Here is a 23,227-nt window from a genome sequence, read left to right on the forward strand (position 1 = left end):
TTTTGAGTATTGTTCTCCTATCTGGTCTTCAGCTGGTGATTCACATCTTAATTTGTTGGACAGGAACTTACGGTCTATTAAATTTCTCATTCCTGATCTAGATATTAATCTTTGGCACAGTCGTTCAATTAGTTCATTATGCATGTTGCCCAAGATTTTTCATAATTCTGACTATCCTTTACATTCAGAGCTTCCTGGACAGTGCCATCCTGTTAGTAATACTAGGCATGCAGTTAATTCTGATAGTCAGGCCTTCTCCATTATGAGGCTCAATATTACACAATATTCAAGAAGCTTTGTTTCAGCTGTGACCAAGTTGTGGAATGATCTTCCTAATCGGGTAGTTGAATCAATAGAACTTCAAAAGTTCAAAGTTGGAAAAAATGTTTTAATGTTGAACAGGCTGAGATAAGTTTGTTATAGTTATATATGAATTATCAGTTTTAATGTTGTTGATGTTTTTTAAAATATTTTATTTTAATTTTTCATTACTTCCTATATTGTTTATTTATTTCCTTGTTTTCCTTTCTGTACTGGGATATTTTTCCTGTTGGAGCCTTTGGGTTTGCAGCATCTTGCTTTTCCAATTAGGGTTGTAGCTTGGCTAGTATTGCTAATAATAGTATAGTTAAGTATCTAGGTTTGTATAGTTAGGAAAAATAGAAAGGTTTGAAATATGTAATTTTTGGAAATTCTCCCCATTTACTGAGTGTTGAATATGGCCTCCCTTTAAATTCAGGTATATTATTTGAGGAGTGGCAAGAATGTCTTTTTCAGGTGTCATTCTTGCCATCATCCATGAAAATGCTTGTGATACTATTTAGCACTTTGCACTCCTCATTAAGTTCTTTATTCTTCAGTAGGAGGTAGAATTTCAATCTATGTAAAGGAAGATTTTTAAGGGTTGGTAATGTGTGCAGTAATCACCACCAACATGTGCAAGAAATTTTTCTTTGCAGACCGTTGACGAGTGATCTAAGGAAGGATTCCTTAGATTTTGCAGGTAGGCCCTCGAGGTAATTTTAAGGGAAAAGGTAGCTAACGCTACAGTAATCTCTCGCTATATTACGGTTAATCTATCGCTCCTTCAGTACTTCACAGATTTATAAGTACATTACATGTACTGTATATGTAAATGTATATTGGAGACACTTTGTATTGTGGGTTTCTGAGAGCAGATAAGTTTTATAATTTTTATATTTGAGTTATTTTTTTTTAAATAGTGATTTTTGGGCTTATATAAGTTTAAGATATTAATTTTTGGGCAAGTAAAAGCTTGGATCTATAAAGATAATAAAAATCTGAAAACAAATTATGAAAATAAAAATAGAATAAACCGTAGATTTCTGTTTCTATGCTCAGTTTTTCAGCTATCACTTGGGGGCTGTGAACGGAACACCCCAGATAACTGAAGAATGCTTTACTTGGCCTTGAGTGTCCTTGGTGCCAGTGACTTCAGGGTGACACCAGTAATTTAGTTATGATCCCAATGCCAGTAACCCTAGTACAGTACCAGTGACTCCAATGGTGATCCCAGCAATGTGCCCTAAGCCAAAAAAAACAGCTATGAAGGTTGATATGAATGTTTCTAACTCTGTAGAAGGAGAATTGCCAAAGCCGATAAGGTGTAGGAATTCTCCAGGCCCAATAAACCTGCAAATGTTGCTCAGGTGGCCATCCCTTGGGATTAGCTTTAGAGCCATTTATCCGTATGATTATTATTGGGTACTGTAAAATGGAACTTCAGTTGATAAAATTCTGTTTATTCATGATACAGCTGTACTTTTTGGCCACAGTCAATGGACAAAGTGTTTTGTCAATTGCGTAGGCTGGCTGAGCAGTAAACTGTACTGTATACTTGTTCCGTAACTGAAATATAAACCACGCTATTTAATAGGGGTAATCACTTTCGGCGTAGCTGAAAGGACGAGCCATTAGAATTTTAATGAGGGGTGCTAACCCCACTTTGCTATCGGCTTGGGTGCTAGACAAACGTGTCTGCTGTCACCCTCGCCTACACGATAGCCATTATTAATCTTTGTTTTTGCTTTTTCTTTTTCTAGTGTTGTGAAGTTGGCCCCTACAATGCGGAAGTGTCCTGGGTTGCCTGACTGCCCTTGTGGGACCTTCATGTCGGCAATAGACACCGACCCTCACACCTTATGCCCTTATTGTAGGGGTCAACGGTGTGATAGTGGTAATGTATGCATTGAATGTAGGAAGTGGTCTACCTCCCAGTGGGAGAGGTTTTCCCGGCGCCGGAAGAAGAAGTCCAAACGGGATATCTCCTTCAAAGGTTTCTTTGAAGAAGGAAAATCCTAAAGACTCTTCTTCCGTGGCCCAAACCTCCTCCGAAGCTCCCACTCGATCGGCTTCTCTCGAGAGGCCGTAGAGTGCTAACGTAGGCCGTAATGCTGTTGACCGATCTCGGGGTTTGGGAGAGGGAGTTGCCTCCCATAGCGAGGCAGCTCCTCCTCCTCCCCCGGGGGAGGATTTTGTTGTTTCTCCTAATGTAAATGTTAGTAATAATGATCTTTTACAGCTTTGGGCTTCCTTGGGGCTTCAGGGCTCACCCTCCAAGGAAGCCCTGTTTGACATGATCAGGTTGGGAGCAGCTGTCAAACAGTCACCGACAGTAGCAGAGGTTGATCCTCTGTCTATCGTTGAGGCTGTTGTGGCAGAGGCTTCCAATGAGAGTGTTCAAACCTCTGCTCCTGTTGTAGCTGAAGGCTTAGCTCCCCCCTCCGAACACCTTTCGAGGGAGGAACTAAGTCCAATGGTCTCTCCTGTAGGTGATTCTCCCCCTCGGGGGAGTTCACTGACAGAGACTCCTCTTCGGAGGACTGCCGATGATCTGCCTGCTGCTCCCAGAGGACGTATAAGACGTAAGGCTCATCTTCCTCTTCGCCGTCGAGGTCTACCTTCTCCTCACATGGGTGTTAGAAGGCGCCTCTTCGGGTCTTCATCCTTGCAGTCCGCCGCAGAGGAACCTCGTCCTTCGACCATTCCTGCTACTTCTTTGGACCTGGACCTCTCCGCAGATCGTTCGCGATCTCCTTCTCCTGATAGACCTGCTGACATGCCGTCGCCCTTCCTGGCTGCAGATGCGCTGTGGGCGCCCACCCATCCCGTTATCCAACGGGCTCCTGTCCCTTCGGGGCAAAAGGGGCTTTCACACATTGCGTGTAAGTCCCTTAAGCGCCAGGTGTCCCCTGTGCGCCAACGTTCTCCTGCGCGCTACTGAGCGCAAGCGCTCACCTGCATGCCCACGATATCCTGCTCGCCCGGCGGTTCCAGAGACAACGCGCCAGCGCTCACCTGCGCGCCCACAATCTCCTGCTCGCCAGCGCACCACTGCGCGCCCTCAGCCTGATGTGCGCCATACACGCCCACGGTCTCCTGCTCGTCAGCGCTCTCCTGTTCGTCAGCGATCTGTGCGCCAGCGCTCTCCTGCTTGCCAGCGCTCGCCATCATTCGCCTGCTCACCAGCGCTCTCCATCATTCGCCTGCTCGCCCACGATCTTCGGATCTTGGCTCCAGAGGGAAGACTTCTTCCTCCCGGCTCGCCAGTGCTCTCCACCATGCCACCGATCGCCGACTCGCCACCGGATCTCTCCTGCTCGCCATCTCTCGCCTACGCGCCATCACCCTCAGTCTCCATCGCGCGCCCACGCGCCCACTGCTAGGAATACGGTTCCAGATGAGCGCCCTCCTGCGCGCCTGCGTGCTAGGGATATTTCGCCTGCGCACGCCTGCGCACGCTCGCCCAACGGCTTTGCCCTTATGGGCCCTTCGGATCCTGTGGCTACACACCGTCTGAGGTCTCCGGAACGCGCACCTGCGTGCCAACACGCCCACTCACCTGCGCCCTAATGCGCCCGCTCACCTGTGCGCCCACGCACCCTGTCGCCTACGCCCCCACGAGCTCCTTCTCCTGTGCGCCATTGCTCGCCCACGCGCCCACGCCCACGTGCCAACCGCACCCTTGCCTGCGCGCCCTTGCCTGCGCGCCATCGCTCGCCTGTGTGCCATCGCTCTCCTGCGCGCCATCGCTCGCCTGCTTGCCATCGCTCGCCCGCACGCCCACGTGCGCCCTCGCCATCGCCCGCACCCGAACCAGGCCATAGCCTATCGCGCGAGTGCCAGCGCGATGCCCAGCGCGATTCACAGCGTGTTCCCACGCGAGAGGCTGCAGGACAACGCGCGGTCAGGTCGTCCTCATCGCGCTCCCCCCCTGTAAGCGCAGGACAGCACGCTCAACGGAGGGAGGGAAATCTCCGGAAAGGTCCAAGAACGTTTCCTCCACAGCTTCTTCTTTTCAGGCAGACCCTGTTGTTGTTTCCACTCCTAAGGATCTTACGATCCCCTTCCCTCCAGAGGGTGTCTCTGACAACGCTACTGTCAGTTGGCAGCCCTGGTTTGGGTCTTTGATCAGAGCGGTTGCGCAGGCTTTCAAGCCCGCTTTCTCTGAACTGGGACTCAAATCAGCGGCAATCTCGGCCCCCTGAAGAGGAAGAAAGTAGTGGATGACGTGGTAACTTCTCCTAGGGCGAAACTGACTCCTCGAAAGTCTTTGAGGAAGGCTCCCTCCCCCCCCAGACTGTCTCTCCCTTCCCTGTGGACGAGGATATCCCGTTCTCAGGGGATTCACGTGAGGTGAGGCGTTCTCCCATCGCACCAATGGGAGAAACCCCCCCTCGCGCTGAGAAGTCTCCGAGGGTGGAGGTGGAGAAGAGCCTCCCACCATCTTTGTTGGAATCCTGCATCCCTCCCAGGAGGGAGTCGAAGGACTCCAAGACGATTCCGAAATCTTCTTCGAGGATCAGACCAGAGCCAGCTAATCCCGCAGAGAACGTCCACGAGTCCCCCCTAGAGGAGCCTTTGGGGACTGGAGACCTTGCTGCTAGTCCATCAGGAGGAGAGCCGCAAGAGTCGGAACATGCCTTCCAGCAAGTTCTGACTGTGATTAGGAACCTCAACAGATTCGCGGATCCAGAGATTCCTCTTCGAGAGTGCAAGGACACGGTTTTGGACCGAGTCTTTGGTACCCAGAAGCCCCCTAAGGCCAGCGCAGCTTTGCCTTGGTCCCAGGGGGTCAAGAGTGCCAGAGATAAGGTCGAGAGCCAGCTCTCCGAGCTTGTCTCCTCCAGCCGTTCCAGTGCCGGAAACAAACTACTCCCACCACCTCGTGTCCTTCAGAGGAGGTACTTTGAGATCATGGGGGAGTCTTGTTTAGCTCTTCCCCTTCACCACTCGGTGGAAGAGCTCTCCAGGGAAGTCCCTCTTGAGAGAGACTCCAACCGGCCAGTGTCGTTCTCGGCCTCGGAGATCCTCAGCCAGGAGTAGGTAGCGAAGTGTGCCATGCAGACAACTTCGTGGCGGGATATCTCGCTAGGGTCTCTTGGCATCCTGATACGATCCGAAGATTTGTCTAAGGAGAGTATCAGGAAGGCCTTGGAGACCTTCCTTCTTTCAGGCACTCGTACCATCGAGTTTCTAGCCCACCAAGTCTCGAACTTGTGGGCTAATTCTATCCTGAAACGCCTAGATGCGGTGTCTGAAAGATTTAACACGAAGGTCCCCAGTACCAAGGTCAGTAGGCTCAGACATTCCTCCCTTTTGGGGAGAAGTCTGTTTGAGCCGAAAGATGTAGAGCAAGCGGCTGAGAGGTGGAGAAAGTCCAACCAGGACTCCCTCCTCCATAGGGCTATAACATCAAAGCCCTATAAACCTCCAGCACTTCAACAGCCTCGCCTTACAAAGACAACGAAACCGGCAGTAGCAGCAAAGGCAACTGTGTCGAAACAGCAGCCTTTTCCTGTCAAAGACCAGAAAGGCAAAAAGTCCTCCAGGGGAGGGAGAAATCCTAGGGGGAGCGGCTGAGGCCGCAAACGCTAGGATTGGCAATCCCCCTGCATGTCCACCAGTGGGGGGATGCCTTCAGAGTTGCGCAGACAGGTGGCAGCAACTCGGGGCCGATTCCTGGACGATCTCCGTGATCAGCCAGGGATATTGCGTCCCGTTCATAACATCTCTACTTCCCCTGACAGGGAATCCAGAGTCGTTGAGCTCTCTTGCCATGGGATCGGCAAGGGGGCCATGTTAAAGAAGGACGCTCTCCAAGAGGTCGTCGACGGGTCCCCAGCGTTGAACTTCAAACTGCCGCTGTACTGCTCCCAAGTCCCGGATCCCAAGGCTCTCTGGCAAGATGCTTTCCAACAAAGGTGGGACAACATCGACGTATACGCCTTTCCCCCGTTCTGTCTGATGAGGAGGGTACTCAGCAAGACCAGAATATCGGTCAATCTCTCGATGACCCTTATAGTTCCGCTGTGGCATCATGCGGAATGGTTTACGGACCTTCTGCAACTCCTTACGGAGCCTCAGAGAGAACTCTCTCCACGACACGAGCTACTCAAACAACCACACGCCAACATCTTTCATAAAGCCATAGCTTCGCTTCGGCTTCATGCCTATAGACTATCCAGCATTTCCTCGCAGAGAGAGGATTTTTGCAACAAGTTGCGGAAAGGATGTCTGGACACCTGGGAAAGTCATCCGCAGGGGTCTACCAGGCGAAGTGGAGAGTTTTCTGTGGTTGGTGTTGTGGAAGGGGCATCTCTCCACTCGATGCCACTATTCCAGCAATAGCGGAGTTCTTCGTGTATTTGCAAGAAGAAATGCGCCTTTCAGTCTTGGCAGTGAAAGGCTATCGCTCAGCCTTAAGTCTAGCCTTCAGGCTCAAAGGAATGGACATTTCTTCTTCGCTGGAACTTTCCCTACTCATACGTAGTTATGAACTTACCTGCCCTCAGTCGGAAGCGAGACCTCCTCCATGGAACGTGGTTCGAGTCCTCAGGTCTCTTAAGAGACCTCCCTACGAACCATTACGCCAGGCTTCAGATTGCCACCTGACTTGGAAGACGGTGTTCCTAACTAGCTTTGACGTCAGCCAAGCGAGTTAGTGAACTTCATGGTCTCTCATATGACATCGCCCATTCAAGGGGTTGGGGGGAGGTAACGTTCAGCTTCGTCCCTGAGTTTATTGCTAAGACTCAGAATCCGGGAGTGCCGGACCCTCGGTTCGACTCCTCTTGGATTTCGAGTCTTCGTTCCATAACAGATGACCCAGACCATCTCCTACTGTGCCCAGTAAGGAGTCTGAGGCTATATCTGAAAAGAACAGCTGCAGTTCGTCCCCAAGTGCAGGCATTGTTTATTACCACTGGGAGGACGAAGAGGAGAGTTACAAAGAACACCATCTCAGCATGGATTCGGAAGACAATCCATCTGTCCTTGAATCCTGACCCTCCTCCATCACGTCACCCTAGAGCTCATGATTTCGGTGTAGCTACGTCCCTGGCCTTCAAAATGAACTTTTCAGTGACGCAGGTTCTACAAGCAGGGGTATTGAAGCGTCAAACGACCTTCACAGCCCACTACCTGCAAGACGTGACCCACAGGAGGCTCAATACGTTCTCTATTGGCCCTGTGGTGGCTGCACAACAGCTGGTTTAAACCTCAGGCTCCTTAATGGACAAGTAGCAGAGGGTTGAGGGCATTGTTACCCAGTTTTAGTCTGTATGAAAGAAAAGGTATGTCTGGCCCTTATTCTTTTCTTCATCCTCCCCTCTCTTGGGGAAAGCAGCATCCTGGGTTCTCTGCACAGCTGACCTCAAACCACTGCAGGTAAACCATGTTCCCTTGTGTTCTTAGTATTAAGTTAATACCGTCACGTTCCTATACCCTGACGAGGTGGTATTGGGAAAGTCCTAGCCTAAAGTTTCCATCTAAAGAACTCCAGGTCAACCTCCTAGGACGAGTCACACAAAATCCTTCACACACAGCTTACGTAGGCCGCAGCCCCTACATAGTAAGGTGCGAGCGAGGTGCAGGGACTCTTTATTGTTGAGTGCTGACACACTCAGATAATGAGTCCCCGGGCAAAAGCCAAAAGCCAGTATGGCTGGGACATTTTCCACCCTTCCTAAGGGTTGAGTCACCCATATTAAATAGTGTGGTTTGTATTTCAGTTACGGAACAAATGACAAATTCGGAGATAATTTGTATTTTTCCTAACTATACAAACCTTAGCTATTTAATCAAACTTGCCCGCCAGCCCTGTCCCCCGTGAAGTCCTACCTCTAAGCAAAGTGAGCTTAGCACACAGGTGTGTGAGGGGGGAGGGTAGCAAGCTACCCTCCCTACTCCCGCTAACTAGCGATGGGGTGGTAAACCCTCGTTAGAATTCGAATGGCTCGTCCTTTCAGCTACGCCGAAAGTAATTACCCATATTAGATAGCTAAGGTTTGTATAGTTAGGAAAAATACAAATTATTTCCAAATTTGTCATGTTAATGAGTGTTCAGATTTTAGCTTTTTCATTTGTGTATATTTAAGGATGTACCTAAAGTAAAAGTAAGTTATAGCTTAAAAGCAGTATTAAGAGTGTACAGCAGGTTTTAAAAAAATGTTTTGAGGATCTATAGAAGCTTAGATTTATAAAGAATATAAAAAGTTTAAAAGATATTGAAAAAATGTATCATAGATTTCTGTATCTACTCCATGGTTTTTCAACTATCACTGTGGTACTGGGGTGCTTAGAATGGAACACCATCAATAGCTGATGGATTACCATTTATATATATATATATATATATATATATATATATATATTATATATATATATATATATATATATATATATATATATATATATATATATATGTATGTATGTACACATACACAAACATACACACACACACACACATATATATATATATATATATATATATATATATATACATATATATATATATATATATATATATATATATATATATACATACATATATATATATATATATATATATATATATATATATATATATATATATGTGTGTATATGTATATGTAATTGTAAAGAACTATGAAAAAGCTTTTGATTCTGTCAAAACCTCAGCAGTAATGAAAGCCCTTCATAAACAAGGGATAGAAGAATCTTACGTTAGAACATTTGAAGATATCCATACAAGAAGTACAGCAATCCTAAAACTATATAAAGATTGGGAGAAAATTCTGATTGAGCAAGGAGTTAGATAGGGTGACCCCCATTTATCCTAAATTATTGACAGGATGCCTAGAAGTTTTTAGGAATTTAGATTAGGAAAATACAGTAATTAATGGTGAATACCGTAACAACTTGAGATTTACAGATAACATAGTTATGTTTAGTGAATCATGGGAGGAGTTATAAATTATGTTTGAAAAATTGAATGGGGAAAGCAGAAATGTAGGACTGAAAATGAATATGAGTAAAACTAAGATAATGTTCAATAAAAATGCAGAGACAAAACAGGTAAAGAGTTATGACAAGCCTTTATAGATTGTTGATGAATTTATGTACTCAGGACAGACAGTAAGAGTTTCCCCAGGACACAACACTGAAACTAAAAGTAGGATAAGCATGGGATGGAGAACATTTGGTAAATGAAATGAGATTATGAAAAGTAAATTGCCACCTTCTCTAAAAAGAAAAGTGTTTAATGAGGTGGTCATACCAATATTAACTTCATCAGGAACGTGGAGCCTTACTAAAGGTTTAGAACCTATGCTAGTTACAACTCAAAGAGCTATGGAAAGAATAATGATGGGAATAACAATAAGAGGCAGAAAAAGAACAACATGGATACGAGAGCAAAATAAAGTAGAGGATATTCTAACATGTATGAAAAAGAAATGGTGATAGGCAGGACATATAATGAGAGTGACAGACAATAGATACACATTAAGAATAACAGAATGGGTCCCTAGAGATTGTAAAAGAAGCAGGGGTAGGAAGAGATGATGATGAATTAAAAAAGTTTCCGAGTGTGGATTGGCCCAAAAAGACCACAAACAGACGCAAGTGAAACGACACGTCTGAGTCCTTGGTTTTGCAGTGGACTAATAACAGCTGATGATGATGATGATGATATATAAGCATATACTATATACACTGTACTGTGTTTAATATCTATAAAATGGCACATTATGATAAGATAAAAACTAATTGTTTTCCATACTTTAAATCCTTATAATCATGGTCTTCTGTTATGCAATATGAAAATTATGATAATCCCTGAATAGGCAGCACATTTGGAAACGTCTTTGCAATGGCTCTTGGAGGTGTTATGGCAAGTTCCAGCTTTCTTGGAGGTTGGCCATCGGTATTCTACGTTTTTGGGGCATCTGGAATTCTTTGGAGTATTCTGTGGTTCTTTCTGATTGAAGAAAACCCCAAGAAAAGCGTTCTTTTACCAGAAGATATACATTCTCAAAGAAGAAATAAGGTTTGTGGACTTTTGTTACGTAGTTTTAACTTTATGTGAATGACTGTGTATCCATTTGATATTGTTTTGTAATGGTAATTTCTTAGGTTAATGAAAGCAAGCATTTCCTATTCATGTTATTTGTAATTTGCCATTTTTCACCAAAATAAAGTTTACAGGTATACTTGATCAGATGGATGCCACAAACTCCACATGACTTCAATAATTTCAATCTGTTATTATTTGATTACAAATCCTCGTTCTTCAATAGGAGTATTAATTTAGCAAAGCTGAAACTTGGTTGTTAGAATTTTTAGTGAGGTGTCAGTATTTACTGGCGTGTTGGGAGAAAGCCCCGCCCCTTGACTGTACACTGAGTAGCCACTTTAACTTTAGCCACCGAGCAGTACAGACATACTCTTTTAAGATAACAATGCTTGGTTGGATTTCTAATCAATTCTTTTTCACTTTACAGTGATTGTGATTGACTGATTACAGGGAATCTGCATGTAGGCATGTGGGTTTGCCCATGTATTGTATACCAAGGCGCAAGTGCGTTGGGTTCATGAGCATGACTGATGTCGATCTTCATTCATTGTACTCTCTTTGCAGAGGGCATGCCTGGATGCAGTCATCCTTCTGTGACCATTATAGCAAGTTTCCATCCTCCCAGTAGTTGGAGTACTTTACATCAGAAGGAAGAAGAAAAAGTCAAAGCAAGATTCTTTGCCTTCAGGTTTATCCTCAAAATTGAAGAAAGCTGCTGGTGCTCTCTTCTTGCTCTCTGGTACTCAAGCTGCTACTCCTTCTTTGCCTTCCTCAGGCAGGAAGCTAAAAAAGGATGACATCTTAAACCTACCTTTAGGAGAAGCTGGTAAGGCAGACTTTATCTCCTTTCCCTCTGCTTTGTAGTGAGCTTGCCCTAGTATTCACCGATGTTTCAAAGGACCTGGCTCAACTTTGAGCCAGGTCTTTAGATTGAAGGGTTTAAACCTTTCTTCATTGTGGGAATTGTCTGTTTATGAGGGCTTTGATCTATCATGCACTCCAAGAGAACTCAAACCTCCTGTCTGGAACGTCTCCCGAGTACTCATGTCTTTATAATGGTCCCTGTATGAACCATTGAGGCAACCACCAAACAGGGATGTGACAAGATTTTTTTTTTTTTTTTTACTTAGCGTGGCCTCTGGCCAAGTTAGCAAGTTAGCAAGCAAAATTGATGGCATCTCACTTATTTTTAGTGATACTGAGGGATGGAGACGTGTCTTCATTACCTTCTTCAGTATGTTTGTTGCCAAAACTCAGAATCCAGATGTTAACGATTCCAGGTTTGAGACCTTTTCCTTCTACTCACTTAGGGATTGTCCCAATGATCTGCATGATTAGCTTCTTTACCTTGTTTGGGTGCTAAGATACCACCTGTAGTGCAGTCTGGGGGAAATAATTATGGGAATATCTTTTAACAGGTACTCAGATCCTAACAGTACCAGCTGAACTCGGCTGAGTCCCTGGTCAGGCTGGAGGAACGTAGAGTGTAGAGGTCCCCTTTTTGTTTTGTTTCATTGTTGATGTCGGCTACCCCCCAAAATTGGGGGAAGTGCCTTGGTATATGTATGTATGCAGATCCTAACCTGAGGCATTGGAGCACCAACACTCCTGCACTAACAGACAAAAACTACAGTAGTACAATTCATGAACCATCACATGTTAAATGGGATTGCTCTATATAGGCTTTGTCATTATTAATCTCTCCTCAGTTTTTAGGTGCTGTACCTAGCATGGGATAGTACACCCCCAGCTGTGAGTGCTGAACAATACATAAAAGTGAAGACAATAATGCAAAAGCATGTGGGAGAGTAGTACTGTATGGGTGAAGATGTAAATATCTAATTGTCTCACTTTAGGATAGAATAAGAATGTTCACTTTAGTAGCAAAGATAAAAACGTAAAACATTTATGATCACATGTTTACGATGAACCCATGTGAGATTTAAAGATTCTTTAACTCAAAAATCTGTGTGATAAAATAGATAAGTATAAGTAAATATTCTAGTTCCCTTCATTGGTTGAAATACATAAATTCAGTTTTATTCCTGGTATTCGATTCCCGTGAGGAATAAATTCAAAGTAAGTCTCAATAGGTATGCAGAAAGTCATCATCTATTTGATAGTTGGCAACTTGGCTTTTGCAAAGTTCTTGGATGATATGATGCCCTTCTTACAATTTCCAGTTCTGTACAGATCTCTCATGATTATGATCAGGAATTTTTTAAGATTGGCCTTAATTTTAGTGGGGCCTCTGACTGTGTTAATCATTACACCCATGTTTCCAAACTTAAACACATGGGAATAATTGGGTAATTTCTTAACATTATTATTAAATCTTTAATTAATAGATTTCAAAGAGTAGTTGTTGATGGGTACCATATTGGCTACAGGAATTTGATATCTGGTGTTCTTGGCCCATTATTTTTTATGTATATTCATGATGTAAAGAAGACTTGGAACAGTGCCAACCAATTTTTGCTTTTATCATCATCATCATCTCCTCGTATGCCTATTGATGCAAAGGGCCTCAGTTAGATTTCGCCCGTCATCTCTATCTTAAGCTTTTAAATCAATATTTCTCCATTCATCATCTCCTACTTCACACTTCATAGTCCTCAGCCATGTAGGCCTGGGTTTTCAACTCTTCTAGTGCCTTGTGGAGCCCAGTTAAAAGTTGGTGAACTAATCTCTCTAGGGGAGTGCAAAGAGCATGCCCAAACCATCTCCATTTACCCCTCACCATGATCTCATCCATGTATGGTACTCATATAATCTCTCAAAGTTTCACTTATAATCCTGTCTTGCCATTTAACTCCCAATATTCTTCTGAAGGCTTTGTTTTCAAATCTACAATATCTGTTGCATATTATTTCATTGTCATACCACTATTCATGTCCATACAGTAACATTGATCTCATTAAAGGGATATATAGCCTGATTTTTATATGTAATTTCAGGCAATTTGATTTCCAAATTTTACTTAATATAGCCGTTGTCTGATTTGCTTTTTTTAATTTTTCATTAAACTCAAATTCTAAAGCTCCTGTATTATAGATCATAGTTCCTAAACATGTGATGTTTCATGCACTCTGGTAAGCAAGCTTTGCACATCCTGCCGTCTTCTGCTAATAAGGACAACGTCATCAACATACTCTAGGTCCAATAATTTCCTGTTACCAATCCAGGACAATCCATCTCCACTATCCCCAACTCTTCTATGCATTACAAAATCCATGAGGAAGATAAACAACAGGTGAAAACAACTTCCCTTGGAGTACTCCACTGTTCACTAGAAATTCATTTGATAGAACGCCACTAACATTAACTTTGCACTTTCTAGGCTCATGAATAGACTTAATCAAATTAGCCAGGGCACACTGTCAAAGGCTTTTTAATAGTCCACAAATGCCATTAAAATTGGATATCTATATTCTACACATTGCTGTTTAACATGTCTTGAAATTAAAATTTCGTCAGTACAACTTCTACCTTTTCTAAATCCTGCCTGTTAAATTTTCAGCTTTTCATCCATATTTTTCTCTTGTCTCTTTAGAATGAGTGTACTACATATTTCAATGACAACTGACATAAGTGTGAAGCCTCTTTAATTATTGCAATCAGTCAGATCTTTTTTTTGCAGTTTTCACCTCTTCACGCCACATTCTACAACACAATCTTGTAAGTATCCTGGGAGGTACTTCATTGTCGGCCAATATCATCTCGGCAGTTATTCCAGTGTATCCAGAGGCTTTCCATCACTATAATTTTTTAATGATAGCTTTGACTTCAAACACACTGTATTCATTCATGGGCATATCAAGGTCTTCATCAGCTTCAGGTATATGAATCAAAATATTCACTTCATATCTCCTTTTCATAACCTCACTAAAGTGTTCTATCCAACATTGCTTTCTTCATCTTCTTTTGTTATAATAGACCAATCTCTCCTTTTGATGGGTATATGCTTATTCTTCTTTTCCCCAGTAGAGATTGCATTAATAATTCTATGAGCAATTCTGACACCATAGCCACTCCATGAATTCAAAGCTTTGTCAGCCTCGTCTGCTTTCTTGTCTAAATATTCTCTCCAGTCATTCCTGGCTTTTCTTATGACTTTGCTATCAATACTTAGCATTCTCTACCTTGTAATTTTCATTACTTTCTCAAAATCTTTCAACAATAAAATTTTGTCTTTGTCTCCTTTTTATAGTATTCCAAGTTTCATTTGATATCCATAGGTTTCTCCTTGTAACTGAGTGCCCCAAAACTTTATTACCAATTGACTTATATGTGTTCGTAATATCACACCATTCTTCATTGTCTGCTCTCCATCTCTTGAAGTCTCTAAGAGTGAATATTGATTCCTACATTCAATTGCAAAAGTTTTATTGTGGTCATCTTTTGGCAGCTTTGTTTTTATCAAACCTAGGTATTCTATCTACATTTCTGTTGGGTGGTTTCAGTTTTAATTTCAGTGTGGCAATGGGGAGCTTGTGATCACTACCAATATCTGCACCTGTAAAGCTCCTTATATTTCATTGAGTCCTCCTTCTCTCTTTATTAATGGCTATGTGATTTATTTGATTTTTGTAATTGCTACATGGTGGGAGAAGTGGAACAAAATATATATATATATATATATATATATATATATATATATATATATATATATATATATATATATATATATATATATATATCAGAGGGAGAAGTGGAACAAGTCATTGAGTGTAGATATTTGGGAGTGTTTTTCACAGCAGATGGAAAGATGGAAAGAGCTATTCAAGACCGAAATCTCAAGTGGCCAGAAAGCATTTGGAAGTCTTAGGAAAATTCTGGAAAGATAGAAATATATATATTAAATTGAAAAATAGACTATGAAGATCAATAGTGATCTCCACGGTGATATACGGTGCTGACTGCTGTGTACTGAAGAAGAGAGAAAAGAAAAACTTGTTAACCTTTGAAATGAAATGTCTGAGTAGAATGTTACGCGGCCGCAGACCTCGAAGACCTGACGAAATCGGGCAGTGAAGACAGTGAAACACAGGAAGAGATCCAAGAAAATGTCGAAGAAACGGGCTTAACATTAGAACGGCTTGCCAAGCTCTGCAAGCTTGCGAATGAGGTGAAAGAAATGTCGCAAGAGTGGGACGAGGATATGGTTCGTTCTGTACAATTCTGCACCAAGATCGATGAACACATGGCTCCCTACAGGATGCTCTTGCGAAAAAAGAGGCAGCGGCAGCAACTTCCGATCACAATGCCCTCGGAAGAAATTGAAGAAGTGTCTCAGGAAGAATTTGAAGAGGTGTCCCAGGAAAAGACACCTCCGTCTGAAGAGACGTAAAATACTATTATTGGCTGCACAGTAGAAGACATCATCAGCTTCATCATCATCATTTCTACTGTGCAGCAAATTCATCGCCATCATCATTCAAGTTTTTCTTGAACTTCTTTCGTGGTGAGTACAGTAACAATCTTTATTTTTTACTTTAATATTCTAACATTTTAATATTTGTGCCTGTTTTATAGTTTAGTACTGTATTAATTAAGTTAAAGGGAAGGTTTTAAAAGTCTGAAGAGTATACATGTTGTAACCTATCATATTTTTTTTGTTTAAAATTTACATTTACGTACGTAAAACAATCTCTCTCTCTCTCTCTCTCTCTCTCTCTCTCTCTCTCTCTCTCTCTCTCTCTCTCTCTCTCTCTCTCTCTCGCGTAAATTGTTTTCCTGCTTTGCTACGTACAGTATGTACTGTATGATTTTATATAGATACGGTAAATAATTTTGTAATAAAATATTTTGTAAATGCTTTTACTGTAAATATCATTATTTATCACTTTCATCATGAGCGTTAAATGCCTTCTTTGTTCTGAGTGTGGTTGTTTACCCAGCGTACTTTATGACGCCGTCGTTTCAGGCGGCGTCATAAAGAAAAACATTTCATTTGGAAGTCCTAAGAAAAATTAAGTAAAACATTGGTAATAACAAAATCAACATACTGTATAATCAATATAATCGATGCATAAACTAACCTATACATATATGTGTACACTAAATGAGTTTGTTTCTTCATTATGATCAGAGATAAACTTAAACAAAACATTGGTTGCCATTTTTTATTGTGCTTTTTAGCGTGTTTAGGAAACGCATGATATAAAATCGCCTTTAATATTTGTGCTTGTTTTAGTTTAGGGTACTGTAGTACATGCATTAAGTGTTCTGTACATTAAAGGGTAGTTTGTTAACAGCACTACTGTACGTACAAGGGAAGGTTTTAAAAGTGTGAATACTGTATACATGTTAAATAAATAGGTAAATATGGTGTCAATACTTCGCGGATTTTCACCTATCGCGGTCGGGTCTGGAACCTATTTACCGCGATAAATATATATATATATATATATATATATATATATATATATATATATATATATATATATATATATATATATATATATATACTGTGTATATATATATATGCAGAAGAACTACAGGGAAAATGAAAATACGGAATATACACTTAAGTCCTGACTAGTTTCGTGATACTTCCTCAGAGCATCACGTTTTCCTGTGATTTTTACGCATATATATATATATATATATATATATATATATATATATATATATATATATATATATATATATATATATATATATATATATATATATATATATATATATATATATATATGTATATATATACAGTATATACATATATATATTTATGTATATATATATATATATATATATATATATATATATATATACAGTATATATATATATATATATATATATATATATATATATATATATATATATATATATATATATATATATATATATATATATATATACAGTATATATATATATATATATATATATATATATATATATATATATATATATATATATATATATATATATATATATATATATATACAGTATATATATATACAGTATATATATATATATATATATATATATATATATATATATATATATATATATATATATATATATATATATATATATATGCAGTATATATATATATATATATATATATATATATATATATATATATATATATATATATATATATATATTTTCAATATTAAACTTACCCGATAATCATGTAGCTGTCAACTCCGTTGCCCGACAGAAATCTAAGGAGGGATACGCCAGCTATCACAATACTAGAAGGGGGTGTACTAACCAGCGCCACCTGTGGCCAGGTACTCAAGTACTTCTTGTTGACACCTCCTCAATTATTCCTCTGTCGTGCCTCCGGCTAGACGTTCTGGGATACGCTTATGGTCTTCGAGTTTATTCTCGCTTATTTGGTGATGTATTCTCTTTGATTTACGGCTGTCGCATTACTAGAAACCTTCTGATATTAGCTAGATAGCTTTTATTTAATTCAGTTTAACGGTTAACGAATTTTTGCTTGTTTTTTGGATCTCCCTTTGACTTCTCTTGAAAACAAAATGTCTGACATTTCGCAAGCCCCCTCCCATAGACGTTGTAGGTCTTGCAATAGACGTATTCTGAAGGTCTCGGTAGATCCTCACACCGCTTGTTCTGACTGTAGGGACAGACCCTGTCAGTTAGAAAATCGATGTGAGGAATGCGCCGGACTTTCGGAATTGGATTTTGTCCGACTTTTAAAGTATTCTTCTAAGTTAGAGAGAATTAGAGCTAGGAGGAGTTCTTCTCACTCTTCTTTATTTTCCTCATCTCATGATCCCGTTCCTGATCCTACCCCTGTAGTGGCTACCCCCGATCCTACTGTGTGCCCTCCGCCTGATATGTCAGTGGTTTTATGCGCTATTCAGGCTTTAGGCGATAAGGTAGAGTCAGTGGTAAGTGACCATAAGTCTCTGATGGCCGAAGTGAAAGAGTTGAAGGCCAAGAGTGCAGTGGGTGAAGTTAGTGCCAGTGCTGTGACGAGTGCTAGTGTCGGTGCAGTGCCTTGTACTAGTGTTAATGCCAGTGTGGTGCGTGGGGATTTTTCTGTGCGAGCCAGTCGTTCTCCCAGTCCGGGACCTCTTGCAAGCTCCCAAGCCCAGGGGAGAAGCAATGTCGAAGGGCATAAGGGTTCGGCAGGCCTTGTTAGGCGCACAGAATTATCCTCAGTGGTTGCGGGCGTGTCTTCCACAGACCGTCACTCCCACTTGCAGACGATTGAGCCCGTCTTCCGCTCGTCCGCTGATCTTCTCTCGGGGAAGAAACGTTGGTCTCAGGTCTCTAGACCGCTTAAACGCAGAGTCCAGCCCTCGAGTGCTCAGCCAGGTTGCAGTCGTTGGCTCAGCTCTGACTCGCCTCAGTCATCTAGCGACTGTACTCCGCCCAAGAGGAGTAAGGTACAACAGAGCTGCACCGGTGGTGCAACCACTGTTATGGCTTTACCTCAGTCTGCTACTGTCTCTGCTGATCCCAAGTGGTCTATGCTTCAGTCCATGCAAGCTCAGCTTTCGGACCTGATGCGTGAGTGTCGTGCTGAGAGTGTTGCACCTCCTGCACCTGTGGTGCACCAACCTCCTGCACCCGTTCAGCCTGTGCTGCACCCGCCTGCACCGGTGGTGCACCAACCTCCTGCACCCGTTCAGCCTGTGCTGCACCCGCCTGCACCGGTGGTGCACCAACCTCCTGCACCCGTTCAGCCTATGCTGCATCCGCCTGCACCGGTGGTGCACCAACCTCCTGCACCCGTTCAGCCTGTGCTGCACCCGCCTGCACTCGCTGCACCCAGTCGCAGCTCCATCTGCCAGGCGTACGATGTTGAACCACTTTCTGTGTTCACTGTTCCCAGTGTTGTTCAGCATCAGCCTTCTTTAAGGCAACCTTCGGTTTGGGATCAGGAGGATTACTCCACTCTTCCTCCTCCTCCCCTGGCTGCTCCACCGGCGGTGCAACTCTCGGTGGAGGTACAACAACCTCTTCCACCTGTGAGTCAGTCTCCTCAGCTGCTGCACCGAGCTCTACCCGTGCACCCTGATCCTGCTCCTCAGACATCTCTGCTTGCGGGAACTTTACCTTGTTCTGCACAGCCTCGGTCTCTTCACGCTCCACTCATACCACAGGAACAGGAACAGGAACTTGCTGCACCTCCGCCTTCCACCTCTGTTGTTGTTCCTGCTCGTTCTGACTCTGCGGTTCAGCATTCGTATCCGATCCCGTCGCCTCTTTCTGGGGTTGAGGTTTCGGATGATGAGGAGGCACACCTTGATCCCTCTTCGGACGTGGACGAATCCAAGCTCTCTCCACAGTCTCTTGATTTTCGCAAGGTCTTGGCTCTTCTCAGGGAGGTTTATCCAGACCATTTTGTCTCAGCTATTCCCCGCTCTCCACCATCTGAGTTTTCGCTGGGAGTGCAACAAGCTCAGTCTTCCTATACCAAGCTTGTCCTAGCTAGATCCTCCAAGAGGGCTTTTAGGATCTTAGGGGAGTGGCTGCAGTCTAAGCAACTTCTTGGCAAGACTTCCTTCATGTTCCCTCCAACGAAGCTCACTTCGAAAGCGAGCGTTTGGTATGCCACAGGGGAAGCACCAGGCTTGGGAGTACCTGCCTCTGCCCAGGCTGACTTCTCAAGTCTGGTAGACTCGCCTCGAAGATCTGCTATGAGACGCTCAAAAGTGTGTTGGACCTTCTCAGACCTGGATCACTTGCTTAAAGGGGTGTTTAGAGCTTTTGAAATGTTTAATTTTCTCGACTGGTGCCTGGGAGCCCTCAGCAAGAAAACCTCTCATACGGACAAAGATTCTGCCATGCTGTTAATGTCCTGTATGGATAAGGCCATCAGAGATGGATCGGGCGAGCTAGCGTCCTTGTTTGTATCAGGGGTGTTGAAGAAAAGAGAACAGCTGTGTTCTTTCCTTTCCGCCAGCATTACCCCTTGCCAACGGTCACAACTTCTGTTTGCTCCTCTTTCGAAGTTTATTTTTCCCGAAGAGCTCATTAAAGATTTGTCTGCTGCCTTGATACAGAAGGACACGCACGATCTTGTAGCTTCTTCGGCTCGTAAGTCTAAGGCTTCCACCTCAGTCCCTAAGACTTACCGCTCCCCAGTGGCTGATACCCCTGCGACTAGATTCATACCGCCCTTTCGTGGTAGAGCCCCCAGCCGAGGAAGCTCCCGTCCAGACTCTTACAGAGGCAAGTCCAGGAAAGGATCCAAGCCATCCAAAGGAAAACACTGACTCTCCGCTTCTCCAGACGACAGTAGGAGCCAGACTCAAGACCTTCTGGCGAGCTTGGGAGATGAGAGGTGCAGACGCACAGTCTGTCAGTTGGCTGAGGTTCGGTTACAGGATTCCATTCTACCTTCAACCACCTCTGACCACTTCGCCCATCAACCTCTCTCCCAACTACAAAGAGGAGGACAAGAGACTAGCTTTGCACCAGGAGGTGTCGCTTCTTGTGCAGAAGAAGGCTGTGGTTATAGTCCGGGACCATCAATCCCCGGGCTTCTACAACCGTCTCTTTCTTGTGGCCAAGAAGACAGGAGGTTGGAGACCTGTGCTGGACGTCAGCGCTCTCAACGAGTATGTCACCAAGCTGACGTTCACGATGGAGACGACCAAGTCGGTCTTAGCAGCGGTCAGACAGGAGGACTGGATGGTCTCATTGGACTTGAAAGATGCTTATTTTCACGTTCCGATTCATCCAGACTCCCAACCTTTCCTAAGATTCGTTTTCGGAAAGGTCGTCTACCAATTCCAAGCCCTGTGTTTTGGCCTAAGCACAGCTCCTATGGTTTTTACCCTTCTGATGAGGAATGTAGCCAAATTCCTTCACTTGTCAAACATCAGAGCCTCCCTCTACCTAGACGACTGGCTGTTGAGAGCCTCCTCGAGTCGTCGTTGTCTGGAGAATCTTCATTGGACTTTAGACCTTATCAGAGACCTGGGTCTATTAGTCAATTTGGAAAAATCTCAACTCATTCCCTCACAATCCATCGTGTATCTGGGAATGGAGATTCAGAGTCAGAGTTTTCGGGCTTTTCCATCGGCCCCCAGGATAAGCCAAGCCCTAGAGTGCATCATGAGCATGCTGAAGAGGAGCAGTTGCTCAGTGAGACAGTGGATGAGTCTCACAGGGACTCTCTCGTCCCTAGCCCTGTTTGTCGAGCTGGGCAGACTCCACCTCCGCCCTCTTCAATTCCACCTAGCAGCTCATTGGGACAAGAGTTCGACTCTAGAAGCAATCTCTATCCCTATCAACCAAGAGATGAAGACCACTCTCCTGTGGTGGAAGCACAACCTCCTTCTCAGAGAGGGTCTATCCTTGGCCATTCAGACCCCCAATCTTCATCTCTTCTCAGATGCATCGGACTCGGGCTGGGGTGCAACCTTGGACGGAAAGGAATGCTCCGGAATGTGGAACGAGGAACAACGATCTCTCCACATCAACTGCAAGGAACTGCTGGCAGTTCATCTAGCCCTGTTGAACTTCAAGTCCCTCCTGCTAGGCAAAGTGGTGGAGGTGAACTCGGACAACACCACAGCCTTGGCTTACATCTCCAAGCAAGGAGGGACCCATTCGAGGAGCCTTTACGAGATCGCAAGGGACCTCCTCATTTGGTCAAGAAGTCTAAACCTCTCTCTAGTCACGAGGTTCATCCAGGGCAATATGAACGTGTCAGCAGATCGTCTGAGCAGAAGGAATCAGGTCATTCCCACGGAATGGACCCTCCACAAGAGTGTGTGCAACAGACTTTGGACCTTGTGGGGTCAACCTACCATAGATCTGTTTGCCACCTCCATGACCAAGAGACTTCCTCTGTTTTGTTCTCCTGTTCCAGACCCTGCAGCAGTTCATGTGGATGCCTTTCTACTGAACTGGTCCCATCTCGACCTGTACGCATTCCCTCCGTTCAAGATAATCAACAAGGTTCTGCAGAAATTCGTCTCGCACGAAGGGACACGGCTGACGCTGGTTGCTCCCCTTTGGCCTGTAAGAGAATGGTTCACAGAGGTACTACAATGGCTAGTAGACTTCCCCAGGACTCTACCTCTAAGAGTGGACCTTCTACGTCAACCTCACGTAGACAGGTTACATCCAAACCTCCACGCTCTTCAACTGACTGCCTTCAGACTGTCGAAAGATTCGCTAGAGCTCGAGGCTTTTCGAAGGAGGCAGCCAGGGCTATTGCCAGAGCAAGAAGGGTTTCCACTCGTAGGGTCTACCAGTCTAAGTGGGAGGTCTTCCGAAGCTGGTGTAGAGCCAATTCGATATCCTCTACCAATACCTCTGTGACCCAAATAGCTGACTTCCTGCTTCATCTTAGGAATGAGAGATCCCTTTCAGCTCCTACGATTAAGGGATATAGGAGTATGTTGGCCTCAGTTCTCCGCCATAGAGGTTTGGACCTGTCTTCCAACAAGGACCTTCAAGACATTCTTAAGTCTTTTGAGACGTCTAAAGATCGTCGTCTTTCCACTCCAGGCTGGAATCTAGACGTAGTCTTAAGGTTCCTTATGACATCTAGGTTCGAACCTCTCCAGTCAGCTTCATTCAAGGACCTTACCCTCAAGACCCTTTTTCTCGTTTGCCTGGCAACAGCTAAGAGAGTCAGTGAGGTTCATGCCTTCAGCAAGAACATTGGTTTCACGACCGAGTCTGCTACATGTTCTTTCCAGCTTGGATTCCTAGCAAAGAACGAACTTCCTTCACGTCCTTGGCCTAGATCGTTCGAGATACCTAGCCTTTCCAACATGGTAGGTAACGAACTTGAGAGAGTTCTTTGCCCTGTCAGAGCTCTCAAATATTATCTCAAGAGGTCTAAACCTCTCCGAGGACAGTCAGAAGCCTTATGGTGTGCCATCAGGAAACCCTCGAGACCCATGTCCAAGAATGGGCTTT

The 23,227-nt window shown here is 43.6% G+C and overlaps 1 pseudogene; it reads left to right on the plus strand.

Moving 5' to 3' along the window:
- LOC137633825 (putative inorganic phosphate cotransporter) overlaps positions 1 to 23,227 on the plus strand; it is a 189,159-nt pseudogene that overhangs the window by 157,295 nt on the left and 8,637 nt on the right.

This window comes from Palaemon carinicauda, chromosome 43 (assembly GCF_036898095.1).
Source record: "Palaemon carinicauda isolate YSFRI2023 chromosome 43, ASM3689809v2, whole genome shotgun sequence".
In the NCBI taxonomy this organism is placed as follows: Eukaryota; Metazoa; Arthropoda; class Malacostraca; order Decapoda; family Palaemonidae; genus Palaemon; species Palaemon carinicauda.